Consider the following 24,592-nt stretch of genomic DNA (forward strand, 5'->3'; position numbering starts at 1 on the left):
GTTTCCAGAATAGTTTGTAGAATAAATATGAATGATTAGTGCAAGTTTTGGACTTTTTATCCCAATCGAATGGCTTAAAAATCAGAAAATATAACTGTAAGGATGTGGAGATGTTGATGTTTACACTTTGCTCATGAAATTCACTTTAACTCAAGCCCTAAGACACAGAATAACTACAAGAATGTCTGGATTTGTCCAGCACTGTGTAATCACAAAGGAATGTCCTGAGACATTTCTGCTTTTCCTCTACAAGACCCCTCTTTTCCCACGGCTCGTCCAGGTCTTGAGAATCTGTTTCCTCTCCCTGTCTCTCCCTCCCTCTGTCTTTCCCTTCCTCCCTCTCTCTCTCTCTCTCTCTCTCTCTTGCGCTCTGTTTGTGGAGACGCATGAATACCACAAAAGGCTGGTTTATAGGAGAACGACAATACAAGCTCAGTGTCTTCAAGGGCACAGAGAGCAAGAGTCTTCTGAGAAACCTCTAGGAAGGAGCATCCAGGCTCAGTTGGGAGTTATTTCCGGCGAAAGTCAAACAGAAGATTCATGGAAACAAACAGGCAACACAGCTGAGTTGAGTGAACTTACTAAGCACATATTGTAAGTTGTTGTCCCGTGGGACTTTCCTGTGTTGTGTTGCTCTCAGAAACCTTCTCACCAGCGGATGAATTTACTTTAACGTTCATAAATTGGGCAGAACAACAAACCGTGGGCTAAATGTGGCCAAAGATTTACGCTTTACGGAGTTCACTTGTTTGCTTACAGTGCAATATTTCTGTAGGTGACAGACAATGTTTAAGTATTTTTATGATGGGGAAGTCTTTGTCCACTTGATGAAGATATTAGGGTGTATTTGAAGTGTGTATGGGCCTGCTTCAAACACACTTTTAGAGACACATGAACCGTAACAATGGCTAAAAAGCAAGGCCACATGTGTTAACACTTTAGGTCACATGTTTGAGGGGCACCATCTAAAAATGCTTGCGAGTTATTTGCGGACATTCTTCTCTCGCCATAGGTTCGCTCTGTCGCAATCAGCGAGCACAACACGTTTGATTTGAACTCACAGATGAAATAAAAGAAATCACACGACTGATTCTTGACAGAGGAGGCGCCCATTTTTCAATTAGTGTCATTTAGCAGAGCAGTGTTTTACCCCACACGACCACTAAAAGGCTTTTCCGAGGGATTCAGAGGACATTTGTTGGTCTTAATGTTCCCCAGACACAAAGTGACATCTGCCTCGCTCCCTGCATGCCTGCTGCTCTTTGTTCAGAAGAGCACTGAGGGGAGAGCACATTGAAGGCAGAGATGATGTCACCATTGTGATCATTACTGTGCTGTGTGGTGCCCTATTTTTGACCAGGCGTCACTGAGGGCAGGCCAGCATGTCTGCCTGCACACTGCCAGGAGGAACAGTGGCCTGCCAGTATTAATTAACGCGGGGCCTGTTTTCATCAGTCCTAAAATCGTCTTAAGACCACCCCCGCAGGCCCACCTAAGTCTGTGCTCAGATGCTCCTCAACAAATAGATCATTTGAGCAATCTGACAATGTGGTTTCAGCCTCGTGGTCCGGACTCTTTTGTTTTAGTTTCATTGATTAAGCACTGTAATAACTCATGTATTCGTTTTTTTTTTTTTTAGCACATCTTAGTTAAACACGGACCTAAATCTGCTCTACATACATTCAGCCACATGTTATTTATTGTTACTCAGTAGCTGTTTTAACACTCCGGTTCGGTGTGAACATGTCTGCTGAATAATTTATTTGCCAATCAAGTAATTAATAGAGACTGTTAATTATTTCATTAAAACAAATACACACAGTCACACATATATAAATAGACATGTTTACATGTTTTTTAAATAAATAATAGTTTGCTTCAGGGAATATACGTGTATTTAGTTTAAAACCTGCTAATTAAAGGCCAAAGGCTGAATTCGTATATAGAGAGTAATATCATTGTAAATTAGATCATTATTACACACCAAACCTGCGTTTCATTTTCATTTCCAGGAGGTGATGTTCTCTTTGACACTACTGTACTTTAAGGGTTCATTTAACAGCCATTATTCATAATGAAACTTTCAAACATGCAGGTGTGGCAGTCTGACTGACAGACGTTATCTTCACTATCTGAAATCTTTGTCACTCGCAGCACGAAGACAACATCTTCTATATTTGTCTCTAAGTTTTTATATAGTTGAAGCTCCCTGTGCACCTGTCTTACAGAGAGAATCCACTCCCAGAAGGACTTTAGCAGTTAAAAGGTCGGTAAAAATGCACTCCCTGATTTTGTTATTGTGACCAACAACACCCGTAAATTCTCAGAATTCCTCCCAGCTCGCTGTTGATGTTCTGAGTTTCAAAACATCAACAGTGAGCTGAAGGAAAGCCGGGGATTTGAATGTGCTGTTGGGCGCCATAAGGAGGTGTATATCTTTAAACACAAAGTTGTTTTTCGGATTGAAGCAGTGGAAAACGTTCAGCGATCAGGCTCGGAGGTAAATGTCAGCTCACAATGCAGATAAACCAAGCTGTTATCACTCTGAGGGATTAAGGATTGTCTTACAGAGAAAAATGTATTCAAAATGAACTCAAAATTATCTGTTTGATCTGGAAATAAGTCATTAATATTTCTCAGTTTGCTTTTTCTGACTGTCTAACATTACCACGTGGGACAGTTTTGTTAGGATTTCTTATCAAACAATCCGTTTTGGTGCAAAACAGGAACAGGAACTTGGATTTCTTGATCCAACACCAGTAACGACCTTACTGTCCAAAACATTTTCTCTCCTTTCATGCATTTGCTGATTAAAAAGAGTAGCGATGCCGGCCAGCATTATGCAACGTTATATCTGCAGCGGGGGTCTTTTTTCATACATTTTATAATAGCTCTTAGGGGTTTATGCACAGTTCAAACACACCTCTCGAATGAATATGAAAGCTTGTTCAATAGATGGATTTCTGATGGCCTTGACGCACTCTCTCTGAAAATAGCTCATGTGGTAAGCGTGGACATTTTTTCTCCACATTCAAATGAGACTTTAAGGTCTATAATTAGACCATAAGTAGCATTTTGATATCTTAGCATCAAATTTACCTTGGATTTGTTTTTATGTTTCTTGTTTTGTTGCTGGGAAACAAATATCTGTGAGAATCAACATGGTGGACAAACCAGAGCCTAATTCAAATACACACATGCTCTCAAAGGGTTTTTTATTTATGGCGTCCGCATCGAGATGCACACAGGTACTTTATGTTAAGTAAGCTATGCATCACATGTGGTCACGTGTGGCCGTTGAAACCACTTGTATTTCAGGCAGCTCTTACCATTATTTATGTATGTGGCAACAATGATATTTTTTCTTATATAAGAGTGTACATTATCTTGAATGTCATTCAAATTGAATGAAACAAGCTCATGTAGTTCTCACTCAACCTTTCAGATGCATAATTTAACTATCCGTTTTATGTCGTCAAAAAAATAATTCCTACACACAAACACTTTACTCTTGTTTTTATTTTTATTTTATCTAATTAAGTTTCAAAATATGAGAGGTTCGTTTCTTCATAAATACTCGTTGATTGCTTTCAATGGAAAAGGAACTGATACGTTTCACAATTTTAAAAAAAGTGAGCAGTTTCAACATGACTCTGGCTAACTGTTCTTTTTCATATTAGATGATTCACTTAGTCGCCTGGAGTTGTTGCATAATGAGGCCCGATGTCCCTTCAATAAAGGTGCCAAATTCTCACTCGTATGTGTTTGCTGTGTCCCTAAAAAAAGTCGGTGTTCACACTAAATGCCGGTCGTGTAACACAAAGCACATCTAATTTGAGATTAGTTACGAATTCCACTTTCAGCACACTGCAGTGTAAATGGCAGTATTCCTTTTCAATGCTTTGATCCATATTTTCAGGATACTCTCTGCCAAATCAAACTTGTCAAAGTCATCGCTTAAAAAAGAAGAAGAAAGATTTCCGCCTGCAGAGACTGAACACTGTTAAGTCTCTAATGACTGATTTTGCCAACAATGATGTCTGTCAATATGAGTTGAGAGCCTCCTGTGGATAAGCATTTGAGTGGAATCCCATAAAAGGTAGCTTACCTTTGCATTACAAATCACCAGTGGGTGACTTAAGAGAAGCAGGTCTGGTCTCCGTGGAATTACAATAATGTTTCTTATTTTACGGGTAATGACCATGCGTTATTCAAGTAATGTGAGTGTATTTATGTATAATAGACCATGTAAACTAAAAGAAAAATAAAACAAACTGACTGGTGTTACACCTGCACTTTAGTATTGTCTAATATCATGCTTTTTATGTAGGTCAGAGAGGAGAGAAGAAACCGGAAAAACCTCTGTAATGATGATAGAAAGAGTACATATATATCAAAGTATACTTCATTGTCAGAGATATGTGCTGGCTACAGTGGACAGAAATCAAAGCTAGTTATATGCAAACTATGATAAAGTAAAGCACTGAAGCTTGAAATTCAACTGTGAAAGTCATTTCCCGTGAAAAATCCCCTCAGCTTCATGTGTCTCAAAATGCAGAATAAGAGAAATGGTATAGTCACAGGATATAAGTAATGTCAGCTTGTGTGTTTTTTTCTTCCTCTTTCTAGTATTGGCTTTATAAGTAAGGAAAATTTCACGCCACTTTATTTTAAATTGATTAAATTATAAGTAAGTAACTGTAGTTAGCTGTATTTAACAGCAGGGTTCCTCCAGGGTGATATTCAGGACTTGCAGGAAAATACTAGGTCGATTACCTGTGCTTAAACCCCTGCACTTAGGCACAGATTTAGCAAATGGAAAATGTGCTGACATTTTGTGCGGCGTGTGTACACACTGACGTGGGTAAGAGATGTGTTTTTATTTGATTCAAGGTCATTTGGCTTTGCTCAGGTTGGGGTGACATTTGCTTGTGATCTAATTCTTCACGGAGAGATGCATCACTGTGGGGCTGGGACTTGTTTCTCCACTTTCCTGGCACAAATGACTCCTCATTCCCAGAAAAGGAACATGCTAATGCTCTCTCGCTCTCTCTCCCTCTGTCTCTGTCTCTGTCTCTCTCTCTATCGGTCACACACTTACAACATGTGCACACAGACTGCATCTGCTCATTGAATGACAGTGTGAATGTACCTCATCAACGAATGAGTCACTCTACTACTCTGCTATTATAATGATTTCTCCCTTCTGTGTATTACATCATGCAACAGAGTGTTCTGCTCAGCTACATTCACCACAGTAAACAGCCTCCGAGTGCACTCATTTAGACCGTGCAGGGGTTTATTAGTCAACCTCGCATGGAAAACATTATTCGGTCGATCTTCCAAATCACTTTTTATCTAGTTAAATTTGTACCGAAAATGTTTTTACAAGCTGGGAGTTGATCATGCGGCTTAAAACATTTGTGTCACAAAAACACTCAACGTAACATCCCTGAACCTGCTTCCTGTAGATGTCCCCGGGGTTAAAGGTCAAGGATTAATGCATATGTCACTGTCAGATGGATTCTCATATACCATTAGGCGCAGTTCGGCTTTCAGAACATTTGCGATTGGGTCTGCACACTTGAGGCCATTACATTTATTGCAAACCTTTTTCAGAAAGAGATGGTCGGATAGCAATCAATAACCGCGTTCATCTGGCATAATTGCTGAATTTCATGTCAGCGAGAGAATATGAGGGCTACTTGAGGCACACCGATATTCTACATATAGCAGCCGCAAATTGGTCCCTTGTGCTTTAATCACACAGGCAGTTCAAATCATTGACTTTGCAAATCATTACATCTCACAAGGCATTGTGTTCAGGACTACTGATGTATTGAAGGGATGCAACAAAGAGAAGATACTACATGCATGGGAAGAATAATTAGAGTCCAGTTGCAGGGTTTTTACAGTAATCCAAAACAAAAGATTAAATTAAACTCAACATTTATGGCAGCGCAAGACGTCAGAGGCAGAGACGAACAATAGAGCTCGTCTCATTCTAAACAGCAGAACATTGTCTTAATTCAATTTATTGGAGTGTTTATTTAATAGTTATTATGTAGGACACAACAATAAGTGAGGACTAATTCAATTGCATAAAAAAGGCATCCTTAGGCCACTTTTCTTGTATGCGAACACTATTTTAAGCTCCATTTATGGTGTTCAAATTAAACATCTCGGAGTTGCTGGAAGCTTCTTGTGTTAATGGAATCCCACACAGCGGATTGTGTTGGGGAAGAGAGCAGATGAATCTGTATTCCCTGAATGTGTCTGGGCGAAAATCAATAAATGCAAGCACAGCTCCTCGCTTCTGACGGCTGTCCCTGTCTTTGCATGGTGGACTAATAGAAAAATAATAATTAAATCCAAATCACCAGATTAATTTGTTTTCCATCAGTCTCAGGAGAGATCTTCTTTTTTTTCCTGTTTCTTTAGTGGCTCATTATACTTTCTAATCAAGAAAAAAAAGTCCCTCTTTTAGACAGACATGCTGTCTCCCTTCCCCCTTCTCTTCCCTGTGGTGTGCTTTCTCGCATTGCAGTCATTGTGCTGGCACTTATTATGTTACAAATGACCGAGGTACGGCAGGCATTCTCAGTGTGCATGCAAAGAGGGCCCACCCTTCTATGCTGCTAGTGCCTTCTCCTAATGACGATGCTCAGAGTGCCCCCCGACGCCTCCCCATGCAGCCCTCTCCCCCATTTCCCGCCCCCATGTGCTCTCTTTAATGAAGATTCTCCAATGCAATTAAAAATCCTTGCTTCTTGCTGCTACTGTATGACAAACAGAGCCACTGTCATTCCTCATGGCCTGTCATTCCTGCTACAAGAGGCGGAGGAGATGGAGAAATACACCAGGGTGCCAGTGGCTAGAGAGACAGATATAGAGGATTGTGTATATGTGTGTGTGTGTGTGTGTGTTTGTGTGTGTGGGTGTCGTGTGTGTTTGAAGAAGAGCAAAACCCCCTCATCTCAACAGGTAATGGAAAGGGGCAGAGAAGAAAATCAATGGCCAAAGAACATGGAGAGCGAGCTTATAAAATGGCTTTGACTGCACGCCACAAGCTGAATAAGGGGTTTCTGTGTCCATCCTCTAAAACTCGGGTGATCATGAATGTTTTATCAAACCCCCACCCCACCACTAACACCGCCACCACCACCTTTTCTTTTTTTCATTTATTTTTTACGCATGAAAATGACTGACTTCTGAGCAACATCGTTGCAATTCTTGCAATAGCATCAAAAAATGTTCCGGTGACACTTTTGGATGTTGTGACATAACAGCAGAGAGACACGGAGTGAGAGAGAGAGAGAGAGAAGAAAAGCAAGGATACATTTATGGTCATTTATAATGTTTATGAAGCATTAATATGAATGTGCCTGTAAAGCAACACTCCATCAAGCTGCTAACAATGAGTTCATTGTTTGCGTGTGATTTATGAGGTGTCTATAAACTAACAGTGAACAGTTTGTTAATCCGCTATAATACCTGTTAAAATGGGTACAAGCAGGGCTGATGTGACATGCAGAGAGACACACCAGTTGGCTCAGGCTCTGTGACCCATCCTCATCCCCGTCATGGGTGGGGCATATAAGAACAGTTGCCCACTCCATCTGCAACAAAAAAAAAAAAAAAAAACTCCCCTCCACCCCTCCACCCCCTTGTTGTTTTCCAGTTGAATGAAATAATCTTCCTCCGTCTGGAAACCCAGTCTGGGTCAGAGGGCCTGCGTTCAGCCTGTTGCTTATTGTGTGTTCAGAAGAGGAGGTAAAGCATACAATTAGGCACAGATGGCTGTCTTTGCCAAGCAATGTATTGATCCTATCCCGAGGAAGATCTGTCCCATTTCTGTTTTTGTTTCAGCAAACGCCTTCTAATTTAGAGACTGTGTGGAACCGATTTGTATTTGTTTGATCACGTATCATCTTCTGAGGATTGATCATTTGGTCAGTTAACAGTGAGACAAGAGGATAGATAGATAGATAGATAGATAGATAGATAGATAGATAGATAGATAGATAAAGATACATTTTAAACTCATTAAAGGGGCAAACTCATAATTTTAATATGAAGTAATAATACAAACTTGAACTCAGAAATATTTATTTTTCCATAACTGAATAAACAGGCTGATCTCAGAGGAAAATAAAGTCCCCAGAACACCATTTGAAGCTAGAAAGGTGGCAGGGTCCGCCACATATAAGCAAAGTAAAACAGTATGTAATTGTGTTGTCCTTTAAGATCAGTTTATTTAGTCAGTCATGACAACAAAAAGAGTTTATTCATTTAATCAGTCAATGAAGATCTTTCTCTTCTCATTAAAATGTCTTCCCCAAAGCTACATAGTGTACCTTTAATGTGTGTATTATAATGTTACATTTATTTAAAACTGATTTAATCACTTTAGACAAACGTCAACTGAGCCCTTACAATAATCAATTAGTAGATTGACAAAAAATGTATCGATAACTATTTTGATTTAGTCATTTGAGAAGTAAAAATGTCAAATATTCTCAGTTCTGAGCTGTAGTAATAATGTGCACAACTTGTTTTATATAGCACTTCTCAAAAATAAAACCCATAAAGAAAACGAAAATCAAGTGTTTTTGTCTGAAATATGAAGAGGACAGTGCAACTTTTCTCTCCTCTGTGACCTGCAAAATCTTTGCACTCACGCGTAATTTGACGTATTTTACTTAAAACTGCCTTTTAAAGCAAAAAGAGAAAAAAAAATCAACATGATAATAATTAATCAAACTGATCAAAGTTGAATAAAAGTTGTGACTTTTATAAGAGAAATCCTAAATTAATGTTGTTTTTTTTAATGCAGCCCGATTTGCTTATTGTGTTATTTGTTTACACCGGTGGCTGATAATCGTCATAGGTCCGTGTGGTGTAAAGATGCCACAAAAACAAACAGCAGTAAATAAAGTTACCGCTACATCTCTGCAGGAGCCGCGAAGCTAATGACAATGTCGCATTTAAAGTAATAACGGTCAATGACTATATCCTTCCTTTACTACAGCCGCTGCACAAATAATAAGTTTTCTTTGTGTGGCAGTAGTGAGCTGACGTCAGGTCGGTTCCTTGAAGTGGAGCTGAATAAACCTTGAGAAGAGTCTCCTTCAATCTGCTGTTAGTAACTAACACACACACTCACACACCGAGACTCAATTACTGCCCAATTCCCTTCTTTATCATTCGTCCCCGACCTCTTTCATAACCAAAACCGACCAAGGAAAAAAAGAGGCGAGAAGAAGACCAAGCCGAAGTGTTAGTTGAACTAAAAACCCACGTTGGAAATAAGTAAAGTGTCGAAACTAAAAAAAGGTAAGTGTTTTATTTCACTGACGCTGTTTTGCCTTCACATCACAGAACAAGCGGTGAGCTGCGTAGAGCTGGCTCCGTTTCTAGTTTCTTAGCTTCTTTTTCCCCCCTCAGCTTGGCTTAAACTGGTTTATAGATAGTTTCTTGTCGGCTGTTACGCTGTAATTCATTCAGTGTGTGTCTTCCGTAGCGGTACATTTGCTCAAATCCGTAAAGTTTTTTCTTCTTTAATGTGAAAAAGACGAAGTGTTTTTTCTTCCTCTTCTGTTCTGAGTGGTGACCTGATAGTGGGAATCGTCTTTGTGTCCCTCTCTCCCCTTTTTCTCTCTCGCACCGTTCACTCGGGCTGTTGTATTTGATAACTTGTCTTATCGTGGAGAAATTTAACTTTTTATCGGTTAATAGTGTTGTCTGCTTTGCTTTTGTGAATCGTGTGGATGTGCTGTGCTCGGCTTTGGGTGCGTATTTTTGCTGGCTGGATGTTGAAACCGTCAACACGTACGAGGGGGGTAACTACGAGGCACTGGACTGCCGTTGGTCCGTCCGTTAAAAGAAATCCATCCAGTTTAATAGTCCCTCGACGCGAAAATAAAACAATTAGCGACAAATACATAAATATCCCCTTCGGTTCGGATTAACTTTGACGTATAATATTCATTTCTTTCCCCCACAGCGGGTCAAGAGTTTGAGCTTTTCGTGTTGCTAGTCATACTGCTGGCCAGCGCTGCCTTGCCTGCCGGGGAGCTGCTATCGCGGTCGCTTCCTCAAACCGAGAGGCATGCAGGCAAGCTAGCAGCCGCTTGGCCGAGTTGTTGAAATTTATCCCTTTGTGTATATTACAATATCCTCCATTTTTTCTGCCCCGTCCAAAACAACAAGCCTCTCGCCATCTTGGTTATTTTAAAATTCGCCCCCCTCCCTCAAAGTCCCCCTACCTTTCCCCCCCCACCACCACCTCTTGTGTGTCTCTCTCTCAACACACACACAAACACACGGGCTACTTTAAAAGGAAATGGATCCACGTTTTTTTTTCTTCTTTCGCAAGTTTTTACCAAAGTTTTTTAAGACTTAAACGAGACAGCGGATCGCGCACTGCCTGTGGTTTCAGGATGGAAATGAACGTGGTTAACAGATTGTCAGAGATGGTTTGAAGCCAGTTTTTATCTCCGAGAGAGGACAGTTTGTGTTTGTGCCCGAGACGTTTGCTTTAAAAAGCAGATATAAAGTGACGTAGTGTTACATGTCAGGATGCTGCTTTTTTTTTGTTTTTTTTTCTATGGAGAGGCAGGTGGACTGTGGTGTTTTTCTACAGCCACAATTAAATAAAAGTAATCGTGCTATTTTGAACCTAGTGTGTTGTTAAATGTGATTTCTAAGTTTACTCAGACCATGCGGGCATGAATGAATAAACGAAGGACGGATGGAAGGAGGGAAGGAAGGGAGGAAAGAAGCAAGGAAGGATATTAATTACCAAGAAACCTATTAAGGGAAGAAGAAGAATCAAAATGAAACTTAACTGGATGCAACTGCCAAATAACAGTGATTAGACCTCCTTTGAATTACACAGGTGTTTGAAATAATTACGTGATTAAAAAGGTGTCTGTTGGTGAATTAGTGTAATGTTGTTTACACAAAGTTGAATTGATGTATGGTTGATAGATTTGCCAGATTGACACACATGCTTCTGTCGTCATCGTTACACACACAGACACACAGACACACACAGTTTGAATCACCCCTGACTGAGCTGTTATACTGGTTTGCAACATTTAAGACAAGGAGACTCCTCGCAGAAAGAAACGGTGACCTTATTTCTGTCATCCATCTTACAAAAGGTGTTATTTTAGCTCATGCGTTCGCTCTGTCCCTCAGAGTTAAAACTTGGATCTCACTTTTTCTTCCCCGTGTCCTGTAAGCAGTTTAAAAGCCAGAGGGGGGGTGGGGGGAGAAAACAACCCGAACAAATGCTTTGAAATGGAAAATCTGATCATTTCACCTCCCACCTCTTTTGTTTGCCCGTTTATTGCTGCAAAGCTGGAGTGCAGAGGAGCAGATGTTTAGCCAAACATGAAGGCGCGGTGCCTCTGTCCTTATGGGGATGGCTCTCCCTCCTCTCACTGCTGATGCATCGACATGACAGCTGCTTGATTTCATGGAGCTGCTAAGAAGCCATTAGTGGTATCAGTGAATTGAGACGGAACAGTGTCTCTTATTCTATCACTATTACAACTGTCTACTGTTAGCGTCATTTTGCGCAGATTGGTTTGAATATATGTGTGTGCGCGTGTGTGTGTGCGTGCAAGTGCTGCAGCTGAACATACAAACCAACAAGAAGTACTAATATATTTGTGCAGTGTGTTTTCCCATAATTTGAGAGAGGGAGCAAGAGCAAAAGTGAAAAAAGGGGAACAAATCTGTCAGAGTTTGTTTGCCATGTTGGTTTGAAATGAAAGCACACTGTGCTACCTCAAGCACACTCAAATCAGAGATGTCTCTCCTTGCCAGGCCGAGAAAAAAAATCAACTCTCGGCTGGAGTTTTATTCTCCCTCTCTCTGCTTCTCTTCCTCTCTCACAAATTGGAACTGTTGTTTTTGAAGAGATAAAGGAGGACTTCCGCTTGACTTGAACATTCAGGAATTAAGGATAGACATAGTTAAGCCCTATTTGCATGTCTACCAAAGTCACAGCAAACGGTTGCTATTGACTAAGCTGATTAGGTGAAATTAGGTTCACGAGCTCTGTGTCTGGGGGTGCTGAATCTGACAGAACTTGGACAGCTTTTGAGAAGACAATCCCATGTGCACACATGGCTGTATTCTCCATAATCCTTTACTATTGAATATGAGGCTATCTTTTTTTTTTTTTTTTTTGAGGAAACCCATAGTGTGCGTTTTGTTGAAAATTAAGTGAAGTGGGATTTATTAGGTGTGCATGATATATCGATCAAGTCAGTAAAAATATGTTACAGTACGAGTTCATATCAAAATTATGTCCACTCGGTCAGGCGCGTGGATGATTCATCTGTTACTAAGTGGTCACTTAAACTTATTGTTGCCAGTTCGCACTCTTTCCGTTAAATGTGACAACCGCTGGGCTTTCAATTCTACTTTTCTCTTGTGTGTCCAGAAACTTTTGTAATGAAGTGTAGTGAGTAGAGCTCACTTGTGGCAACCGTTTGACAGGTGGTATTTAAAGGTTCACCTGCTGTAGATATAAAATGTAAGAACAAAGTAAAGACTACACAAAATATATCAAGTGTCCTCATCTCCTTTATTGATGGGAGATACCTTAAAACTGCTATATCTTAAATCAAGAGATGAGCTTACCATGTAGTGTTTTGAGGAGGTAAATCTGAAATTGAATATTCAATTTATAGATGCAAAAATGGCCACAGAAATGGTCAGTTAAATATTGTGCATCCCAGTGAGTTTGCCAGCTATTAAGTCTATCACTGATTTTTATTACTCTACCCTGTTTATATTCCGTATTTTGAACATTTTCTAGAAGATATATCATAATGTAAGCAATGTGTGCTTTAGGAATGATAACAGAAGACTAAACTTCTAATGAAAGAAAAATTCTGATACTTTTTGATGGTCTATATAAAGAGCTTAAGAGCCAGTCTCTGGATAACTCCTAACCCAAATATTTCATGGAATTGATGTCAGTATTTTAAATGAATTAGACCTAAAAACAGTATATTGATAAAGGCCATCTGGGAGCCCTGTCAAATCTCTGCGTGTTAGCGCTGCTGACACAGAGCTGTGAATGTAAGAGAGGAAGTGGAGGTCTGCTCTGTGTTAACCAAAAGATTGAAGAACTAATGTTAGACAGAGTCCCGATCATATTTCCTCTTCCCTCCCTCCCTCCCTCCCTCCCCATCGTTCAGCCATTTACATTTGAATGTGTATGCACACACACAGAAAACAATAATGACAAATGAAATAATGTACCAAGAAACTCAGGACTTCAAACATGTTTTTGAAGGAGACATTAATCCTATAAGGACTAATGGTCCTTTGAGAAAAAGCCATGTTTTAGTGAAAGCCCTAAAAGCTTCTCGGCATTAGATTGATAATGCTTTGTATTGTTCCAGATCAAATTGGGGGTGCTGTGTGTCTGTCTTGATGTGCTGTTTTATGCCTTGTGTTACAGGACCATGCAGGCAGTTTGCTTATTGATACGTGTTTACACGGCCTGGCAGGTTAATGTCCTCTCAGCTGGAAAGTTGGTTAGCTCTCAGATGATCTACCTAACCTTGTGTTACCTTGCTATTTTGGTAACGCTGCATGTTCACTGGATGTCCTGATAATCATCAGGGTACACAAATAATTGTCTAAAGTGCATGCTCAGTGACAGCCACTTTTAACGTGAGCTGTGTCAAATATTCTGGCTGTCTTTGACCATAAATGTCTGCCTGAGTCTGGATAATGAGAAATGAATCTATATTGTGTAAACTAAGCTAATGAGATAGGGCACATATGCCCGCTGTTGTAGAAACAAATGAACAATCTCAACTGTTAATTAGGACTAAACAACTCAACACCCATTTTAGTTTTCTCTACATTTCTGTGTGGATTACATATGGTGGATTAATTACCAAACAATAAGCAGTGTAAAGTGCAAGTGGGTCACCCCGTGTTGACTTTCAGGAGACAGAAGACAGAGCAGCCAAATTTGGGAGGGAAAGGCGATAAGCTTCTTCTTTGCTGTTCGTCCCCTGGGCCTCTATTTATCATTCAATGTGAGAATTTCCTTGATGAAAGTCAAGGTTGTTTGTGCATGCTCTGTCTCGTTGGGATGCCTGTTTTTCCACCAGCAAGGTGAAAAGGTTGATTTCCCCCTCCAAAGAGATGCCTTGTTTGGAAAGTCCAGGCTAGTTTCTTTTAATGAAGTCTCAAAAGGTCCTGATGATTTTTCCACTTCAGGGCTGTTTTTGTCTTGTACATTAGTGAGGAGGTGAAAATACAGATGTACCTCTTGTTTTGTGGAGCCATAGAGCTGATGCAAATACCAGTCCTCATAATTTGTCTCCATCGCATATTCATGTGGTAAGGACACGGCGAAGAAGGTTATCACTTTATGTGAGCTGAAAGCATCCATTTAATGTGGTCTTTCTAAAACATCAGAGTGACAACAAACAGAAAGACATGGCAGCATTATGAATGCTTTTCTGTCTTTAAAAGAAATCACATCAGTGTTTTTTGGCTTCATGAAACACAGCCATTCAGAGTCTCTTAACATTAGCTGAACCGTGCTGAATTTGAACCGCCTAATGATGATGTTAGAGGATTTTGTTTTCTGAAGAAAACCAAACAAGATGTTTTCTGTCATTTTTCTCTCCTTCCTGTCTCGTCACCCGTCATTTTGTTTCAGCAGGAACTTGATAATGGAAATAGCGATGAGGGCTGGAAAAACCTGCTATTAAGTTTGATGTTTACCACACCTTGACAATCTCAATCTATAGCGGGGGGCTGTATTTACACTTTTCTCTAGAATTCACCCATGCTCGCTGCGCTCAGATGGGAAAAGGATACTGGGAATGGAAACGAAATGGGAAGAAGGTTTCGGAAGTAGCAATGGGAATGATATTGGTTTCTCTATTGGTGTGCCTCCTGGGTCAGTGGGGTTCCTGATGATACTATAGAATAGCTTGTAGCAGGCAGGGGAGCTGTGAGCCTTGGTGGGTGTTAAGATGCACGTAGACACGTACACACACAAGCATCCTCACACACACACACACTTGCTGTCAGAACACAGGCATTACGCATAGGGACAGGACACACACACACACACACACACACACACATACACACACAAATGCATGAGATTGCGCCTCGACAGCCCCCATTTATTGATCTTCTTCAGCATTTAAAATCTGGTCACTGCTGCCACAAAGGCTTTTTATTTTAGCTGTGCTGGCAAAGCCTGCTCCAAGCTAAGCCAGAATTTTAAATATTTAACTCCTACAGAACGCCATGAGAAATGACAAGGATAGAGAAAAACAAACAGGAGAGCAGTTTTGAGCCTCGCAATAGCTATATGTGTATTTGTTCAGAACTGTGTTTTATGTAAACTGCACTGGTACAATCAGCTCTCAATGTGTCGGCGGTGTAAGCGCTACAGTTTGGAGTGAAAATCTGCATATACAGCACCCTTTTCCTTCATGAAGTTTTTATCTGGAATTCATATGCGTCTTTTATTCCTCGCCAGAAAAAGTTACAGAAACTAAATAAGCATTCACTCTGAATTTAATTTTACTCACTGCTGACCTACATGGCCTTACCTTGTTAGTAGTGCAGGCTGAAATGCTAGCAGTCATTGGATTAGTCATTACTGGACTTGGGACATGCTGTTTTTAGCATTTTAAGGTTAAAAATGGATGCCTGTGTGTGAAGAGGCGACTTATCTAATCCACAGAAGCCCTATAGCACAAAGTCTTACAGTCATTACCATCTCTTTCTCTGAGAATGGTGTGTTTCTCGTTCTCGGTTCACACTGGACACAAAACAAGGTATTTAAAAATGAATTTCCTCTTTTTCTTCTTAGGAAATCTTCAGAGTGTTCAGTTAGTCCCAGGTGGTGTAGAGGAAATGATCTGACTAGCTGTGTTCATACTACATTTCGAAAGAATTTGTCTTGAAAAGGTCACAGCACATTTAAGTGATTTCAAAATGCTTCCACATTGTAGTGAAAATGTATGTTGCTTTAACATCTCTTATTAAAAGACACCAGCAGGCAGCCAAGCCACAAGGTTTCCTCATCCAGTTCAACCTGCTGCTGTTGTTGTTTTTCTCTTGTCCAGCTATGAAAGCCTAGCCCCGCTCTGTCTGTGGCATTGTCCCGCTTTCCCCCTCTCCCTCTGTCTGTCTCTCTCTCCCTCTATCTGTCTGTCTCTCTCTCCCGCTTGTGCTCTCTCTTTCTGAACGATGACACTGAGAGACAGCTGTAACGTGAGACGCCTCTCGATCCTGGCAGGGGCTTCGAAAGCCGAGGCAGAAGGGAGGGAGAGGGCCTTTATCTGAGACTGGGGGCGCTGACCTCCCTCGTTCCCCTTCTCTTTTTCTCTTGCTTTCTCTCCCTGTCTCTACATCTGCAAGCATATCCTATCCTCCCCCCACCAACAGAAGCCAAGACTGCACTCTTATAAAAGTCTCCCCATTAGCACAAACCAAATGAATGAAATAGTGTGTGATGTTTGTTTAGGTCCTGGCATCTTTTTTCTGAGTTAGATGGATGCAACTCATTTTGTACCCTCAAGTGTTTACAGAATATAGTGAGTATTATTTGAGTGGCATATGGTAGGATCTCTAGAAGGACACTTTGTGAGTGTGTGTGCGTGCGTGCTTAGATGTAGATGGAAACATCCACACACTCCCCGGACTGTAGGCTATGGCTGCTAAATCCTCTGTGAGAGCTCCCGTGTGTAATCCAAACATTTAGAGCTAATTTAAGCATGCAGGCAGGAGCAGCATCCTTTAGGAAACAACAGCTCTCTCTCTCTAGCTCTTGGTCTCTCCATCCTCCACATGTGTGTGTATGCGAGTGTGTGTGTATTACGTATGTGTTTGTGTGTGCGTGTCTTGTTGTCGCTGGAGGGAAATGAAAGCACTCAATCACTCACCTGTCAGAGCACTTCAAATTCTGTCCATAACACACACACACACACACACGGACACACACGGACACATATGTGCATACACACTTACCCCTGAGGGTTTGACAGGACTGGCCCTTTATTGACTCCCTTGATCAAGGAGACAGCAGATCCATTTAATAGAAGCTCCACACACACACAGGCATTGAAATCAAAGTGGATTCACATCTGCTCTCCACACAGCACCACTGTAGCCTTTCCCTCTTATACAACAGAGCCGGTAGTCATTTAAAACTGTTGCTATACTGGGTGTTTGATTAAATTTTGAAAGCCAATACTGATAGACATAAGAGTTGGGAATCACAGAGTAACTCATGATACGAAACTTTCACGATATGTTGGACATGATTAACGATGGGCTCACAATATAGAGACAATGTCACAATGTCTTTGTACCTGAAGAGGAAAATATACCCCTAACAAGGCGAAAAGAAGGAATTATGTATGGTAAATGCTAAATGGACTTGCAGTTATATAGCGCTTTTCCAGTCTACTGACTTCTCAAAGCGCTTTACAACACTCGTCTTGAGCTGGGCATTCAAACCAGCGACCTTTCCGATTAGTGGACGACAGCCGCCCAGTATTTATTCACTGCATTGTGGTGTCAGTTTACCACAAAAGTGAAATGAAGCAATGGACAAAAAAGTTCTTATTGCCTCTTCAACACAAACACACTGACTGCAACTTGTCCATGTTTGTGTGCCGTTATTCCAATGTAAAATAGTCACAAACTGGAAAAAGGTCATTTAACAGAGCAATTTGTAAGATACGGCCAGAATCAAGTTTAAAACATTTAAAAAAATGAACTAACAATACCAATAGAGTTTGAGGAAACAACTGTGTCAAAGACGTCGATGTACCGTGTCACAGAGATGTCTACTGATGCCAGCATGCTAACCAGCTAGCCTTGACCCGTCCTGTCATGTAATACCACTTCCTCAAGAGGTGACAGTCCGACAGTTTCAGCTGGGAGATGTAAAAGCAGCAAGTTCCCTAGTTATTCTAATAAGTTAACAAAATAAACTCACAATTTGTCAAGAAAAATAAAACCATACTACTTCGGAATCCTTTACCGAACTAGAACACACTTTTTCAAACTCAACATGAATGAAATAAAACTCACCAAAACAGTCTTGGTTTGTCTCTCCACAATCACCTCTGGTTCTTCTCTCTCACTCCTCTGCAGCTTCACGTCTCTCCTGTTCCCATCTGCATTGTTTTCTCGTCCCCGGAGTCACAGTCCTGGTTAGAGCCACTGTAAATCGCCTCTGTACTGTATCCGCTGTCTTCAAACTGGCATCTGTCTGTCTCAGAGGCTGTGTTCAGTCCCAGTTTGGTGTCCAGGCCGGTTGACTGAGCCACATTACCTGTGATTACTCCCCCCATTATCACAGCTAGCTGAGCTACTTGCTGCTGGCAGCTAGTCGCTGTCATTTTATGTGAAATAGCCATAAACTGGGGAAGAAAAACAGAAAGCAGAACATTTAACATGTATTTAAAATGTTTGAGTAAAGCATACAACTACGCCTCACTAAAATCTGTATAAATCAGTGTAAATGAACTTTACATAAGTTTACCTCACGATGAGTCATTCATGTTTTAATAAAAATGTCGATATTTGGCACCAGTGGTGAGACACTATGTTGCTTCCTCTTACTGCCTTATCTGTATTTTGTTCAACCCCATGATGTGTTTTCATTGTGAGCTATACCAACAGTTTCCTTGTCAGATTTGCAATGTCATTAACCAAAACAGCTCTGATTCGTCCCTTCACTACATCTTGTTGTATGGAGGGTAATCACGTCATGTTATGAGCCCAGCCTGGGCTATAGGCATGTTCTGTTGGCCTTGGCCCCTGCGCTCCCCAGTTGGCCGTGTTTTGTGCTGAGTGTTTTGGAAGGCCAGTTAGCCAAAAGGGTGCTGGGAAGAGATGTGACAGCTGTGTTGGTCATGGCTACACTGACCTTCACACGTCATCTTGATGGATCATCAAGGCTGTAACGATACACCGAACCTGTTGTGTGGGCCTGTGCTAGCCTGATTATCCGCTGGTGATGATCCGGTCACATACTGTACTGATATCATTGTTCCAACTGTGGACAGTCACCAGCAAGGCCAGCTTGACTGCATTTGTGAATGAGATTTATCTTCCAAAGAGAAGCGAGAAAAGGAAGTGGATTGGGTAATGCAGCAATGGGCTCTGTGCCATAATGAGAAGAGTTATCATGGCAACACAAAAACATAGGTATGTACACCGACAAAAAAACAGACGCGCACAATCCAGCCTGGTATTTCATATACCTCTTACAAATGGATCGCGCTAATGTTCAGAGCTTTTCGCCAGTCTCAAAGCGCTTTACTTTGTGTGTGTGCGGTGTAACCCGTTCCCTTGAGATGGCACTTGCTCCATCAAGTCAAGGAAGAAACCATTTAGTGGAATGACAAACACACACATATACTCGCACACGTACACAGCACCGGGAGGCTGGGCGGATTTGAATTGCACTTAGACTAACGTTTCTCACACAAGTTCTTTATTCCTCCAACGGCTCCTTACTTTGCCCTGAACATACGCTTACACACATACAAAGGTACACGCACAGAGATTCCATTTTGTCAGCTTTCAGCCCCAGATCATGTAACAATAAAAGATGCTGCCCTGCAGTTAAACACTGCCAGTAAATCACAGGGCAAAGAAAGCTGGGAGAAGCACTTATTTTTAAGCAGCATGAGAGACCACACTGGGGGGGAAGGGGTTGAGACAGATAGGGTAAGACAGAGAGAGAGGGAGAGAGAGAGAGGGGAAGAGAGAGCTTCTTTGTGCACTGTGTACTGGCATTGTGTGTGATGAAGAGATGAATCACTGCTATTTAGGGATTGGTTTCCTGCAACTGATTGTGTGACGACTCGGTGGCGGACAGACTGTCAAGACTTGCCTGTTTTGTTCTGGGGGCTTCAGGAAAATGTCTGCGGCCAAGTCTCACTAGCTCACTCCCACAGGGCCCGGTGTGCCAGAGATCAACAGAGACAACAGAGACAAACACCTCACCAGTGTCGCTCCTCTAACAAGGCATCAAATATTAAAAAGCAAGGGATTTTAGGCCAATCTCAATATGTGTATTTTCAGAGTACACTTGTTTTCCATGCTCAAATACCAACAGTGTTTTTTGTGAAGAAGGCGCACAGGAAACATGATGTGACCTTACTTTTTGTTTGTTTGTTTGTTTTCTTTCTTTCTTTCTTTCTTTCTTTCTTTCTGTCTTTCTTTCTTTCTTTCTGTCTTTCTGTTTTTCGTTCTTTCTGTCTTGTCTGAACGCTGTTGTATGAATCCTAAAGTAAAGTCAACATATGTGTGGCTGAGGCAAGGCGGATAGATTAGGGAAGCCAAACAAGACAATTCAGAGAGACATCATAACAGTGAGGTTGTGCACTGTCCATGTGCATGCATGCCTGGAGTCTAAATGCAGGTAATTATAACTTTGCAGACAGTTCCTGTTTTTCTGTTTCTTTCTTCTTTTTTTTTTTTTACCTTTCAAGTTAATTAGATGGAAATTGCTAAGTAATGAAAGTAATAATGATCATTATAAAAATGACATTTTGATTGTTACAAGTTCACTGACATCTTGGGGCAGTAATTGTTGTATCACTCTGTTGTTATAAGATATAACAAATAGCTTTGTGTAACTTCTTTATTCTCTGTCATTAATGTTATGCTGAGGCAAATCTTTTTCCTTGGTGATTAAAATAGTAAAATCTTTGTAATTATTTCAATTTTCATGCTATTTCTGTGCTGTTATTTGACTATCCTGTAATCAATCCAAACTATTGATGAAACGTTTTAGTCATTTCTCAAACAAAGAAATAGCCCTTTTTCTAGCTTCTCAGTTGTGACAATTTTCTGCCATTTTTGTCTTTTTGATAGTAAACTAAATATTGTATGCTTCTGGATTGTCAGTTGAACAAAAGGAACAATTTGATGATATATTGGGCTTTTAAAGATTTTAAATTGGTATTTTGTACTACTACTACTACTACTACTACTACTACTAAATGTTATACACCTAATGAATAATTGATTAAATGAAAAAGTAATCTTCAGATTAATTGAAAATGAAAATAATTGTTAGTTGAAGTGATATCATGTGATAACATGTACTGACATGATTTATGAGGACACTGCAGTTGAAGAAGGCGTCTTTGGAAAAAAGGGATATTTTTGAGATATTTTATCCATCTGCCATTGATGTAAAACTAGGAAGATCTTACAGTAAAATGAGGTTAATAGACTAACAGCCTGATTCTCAGTCAGGCAAATGATGGCAGACAGCACTGGCTTTCTTTTCCAGCGTAATTCACCTGCCTCGTGGCTGGCAAATCATTTTCTGTGCTGAAGCCCTATGAGCAGAGATCCTTTAATCATCCACTAATAGGCCTTTATGAAAAAGCTGAAGATGAATTCAGCCTACCTGGCTCTCTGTTATCATTATCACTGCGATGAGTTATCAAAGTATTTGTGTGTCTGTAGTCTCTGTGTGTGTGTGTGTATTTGTGTGTCTGTCTGTGTAAGAGTGTAGATAATGAACCATTTCAGTTCAATAAGTATGGTTATTATCAACACCTCCAGTCTAGGTGATTTCTGGTCAGTGATAGATCGAGCTGTAATGACAGATGTGCATTGTATTATTTGCCACAGACTTTGGCTCATGAGTATGAATATAACCAGTTTCTTATTTTACCATGGCTGCGATTACAACAAGTGACATTAACAGGAATTACAAAAAAAAACAAAAAAAACAGCAGTTAAAATGGTCTTTTGAACTCTGTCTCTAAAATAAGAAGTAAAAATATAAGAGTTGGTCACATCTCGTGCTGATGAAGCGTCCACCAGACTTGGTTCTGTTGCTGTTGACCAGATGGATGTGTTTACTGTCAACAAAACCTTGTTAGATAGCTGCCCACACACGCTTTAACACTGTTTGTGTGTTGGTGTCTGTGTGTGGGTCTGAAAAAGTCTACAAGAGCCTGCTTTCCTGTGTCTGTGTGCATGTGTGTGAGGAGGCTCCAAGTTTGTTTGAACTGTGTTTTGATACCATCTAATCATGCAGACGCAAGTTATAACCGACATTGTTAACATTGTCGCTGAAAACTCTTCTAGAGGATCAAAAGTTCAAGAATATGCTAAATGTATATGTATATGGCATAAATAAAAGTTGTTAAATCTGTAGTATGATATTGTGTGTGTAGCAGGGTGGTGTCTGTTTTGGTGAACTCCTCAGATTAGGCTCAGGCTGTAAGAGCACAGGAGGGCCTCAGAGACAATGCATGAGAGATGGGCGTGAGAACGCTGGTAAGGCTTGGTTCTCTACAAGAACTGTCTTGTGTTTGGGGAAAATATCCACACACTCAAAGCTCCAGTGTCTAGATCCATTTCTAACAAACAGGTTTTGCAAGAAAAGGCTCGGGGAGAAAGAGACTTCTTGTGTGTGTGAATATCCTTCTCTGTGTGTGTGAGTGTGTACAGCCACGGCTGTGTTTCAGATGTCACTGTATGTTCTTTTTGATGTTTCTGAAAACCCCAAAATACTAAGCTGTGTTACTGTAACTTTGATACCCAGGTAGTTTTATTCATCTCCTTTAGGCTCTTAAAAGGAACACTTCAAGAGTTATCACAATGCTGTACATAATCTAAACATTTTATTATCTTATAAATCAACCCATGCTGGGGAAAAAAAACATTTAATACCTATGACTCAGATTGTATTTTTAACCTGAACCACACTCATCTTTTGTTTCCGCTTTTTCTCCAGGTGTTACAGCAGTTATGTCAAAGAGCTGAAGACATCTCTAACAGTGAGTACACAGTCACTCCTCTTGTTTTTCACCTTGTGCCCCTGGTATATGTTTTACGTGTTACAAAACAGTCGATGCGGGACTTTTTAAAATATATATTGTCACCCACTTCTGCTTTTTTCTGTTTTTTTTTTTTATGGCACGCCAGAACAAACTTGCAGACTCCTCCAGTTTCAGGCCTAATTTGATTTTCATTCATTCAGTGAAAGAGGATGTTTTTTTTCTCTCCCCCAATTAAATTTAACAAGAGCCCCTTGAAAAGCAGTTGTTATGATTACATTACAAATTCGGGGTTCATTCAGTGAATCAAGCAATTAATTAGATTTCTCCCATTCTAATCAGAATATTTGTCTGAAACGTACGCGCCTAATAAACATCCTTTGAGTTCACTATCTGTTCAGAGCCAACACTGAATGTAAATGGTTGTTAACTGTGCCCTACAGTGCTTTTAGGTTAGGATCTTGGATTGGGTTTAGTTGTTTATGTGTATTGCTACACGCAGCCTTAATCTCTTCCTCTCTCTGTCCCTTCCTGTCGTTCTTTCGTTCTTTCTTTCATTTTCTCACTATCTCTCTCTCGGTGTGAGAGCTAGCTGTACTCAGGGGCGCGGCTGCGTCCTCAAGGCTTCATTTCACACACACCAAGGTGGCAGTTTGTTGTTCCACACACAGACAATGACTTGCACTTTTCTCTCCTGCCTGACTTGATGGCCTTGTGCCTGTGAGTGTGTCACTAGATGAAATGGGATCTTTTCTAAGAAGGTTTTTTACTGAATGAAGAGTGCAGGGAAATACCTGTTTCGCTTGTGACTGGCTCTTTAGCCTTGTGTGTTAGGCGTTACTGCTTCATCTCTAGCTGTGAATGATACATTACATCCCCCGCAGGTTGGTGCGAGCTGGTTGTATCATTTATGATAAGTATTGATGAGTCCTCTCTTGGGGAATCAATTTCTCGGGGGTGTAGCCTTGTAGCTCATCCCCCACCGCTGGCTGTTCCTGACTGGTGTCTTGGCTTCCTGACTTTCCCTGCAGCCCCATAGAGAGCAAGCACAGCAGAGCACAGGGAAAGATGGAGCCCATCCAAACAGCTATGGTGTAATTAGCTGACATTTGTTGCTTGGAAGACAAGAGAAGGGAAAAGGAAAGAGCTGCTCAACTCAAACACCCAAAGGAATATGCAAATGTTGAGACTAGTGAGAAAAAATGAAAGAAAGACAGAGAAATGTGTCTAATGACACGTAGATATAATTATATTACATTCACGTATGTGTGTGTTTGTGTGTCAGTGTAATTGTGTGTGCTATGAACCCATTGAACTTTATGCTTGTATTTTTGTCAGTGTTTTGCCACTAGAGCACAAACTACTGGTCTCCAGAAAAGGATTAAAAAATATACAAGGATAAGAACGACTAACTGGGAGATGATACTTCTGTCTGCTGTTTAGCGCTCTTACTTTGTAGAGCATGTCTTCAAGGTATTCAGCTACATCAGATCGGCATTACACCACAGAGCTACACAGTACCCACGTGAATCAGCCATCCACAGCCGGGCGGATTCTCCGGTTCCAGGAAGGTTGTGCGTGTGCATGGCGTGTGTTCATGTGTGTTTGTGTGCATGCATTTTTTCCGGGTAGAGCGCTGCCTGTAATGCATGTGGACTATCTGTACTTAAGCCAAGGTGCTGCGCGAAGGAGCAGCAATGCTTACACAGCCCCATCTGCTTGATCCAAGCTTGAAATGCAATGCCTTTTAA

The 24,592-nt window shown here is 40.7% G+C and overlaps 1 protein-coding gene across 11 annotated transcripts in view; it reads left to right on the forward strand.

Moving 5' to 3' along the window:
- The first annotated feature begins 9,120 nt into the window (after positions 1-9,120).
- baz2ba (bromodomain adjacent to zinc finger domain, 2Ba) overlaps positions 9,121-24,592 on the forward strand; it is a 69,102-nt gene continuing 53,630 nt past the window's right edge. For all 11 annotated transcript variants that reach the window (XM_084381874.1, XM_084381880.1, XM_084381877.1 and 8 more), the window contains exons 1-2: positions 9,121-9,336; positions 22,799-22,841. The gene's annotated coding sequence lies outside the window, so the exon portion shown is untranslated. The remainder of the gene's footprint in view (positions 9,337-22,798; positions 22,842-24,592) is intronic.

This window comes from Pagrus pagrus (genome assembly GCF_965226575.1).
Source record: "Pagrus pagrus genome assembly, chromosome: 1".
Lineage (NCBI taxonomy): Eukaryota > Metazoa > Chordata > Actinopteri > Spariformes > Sparidae > Pagrus > Pagrus pagrus.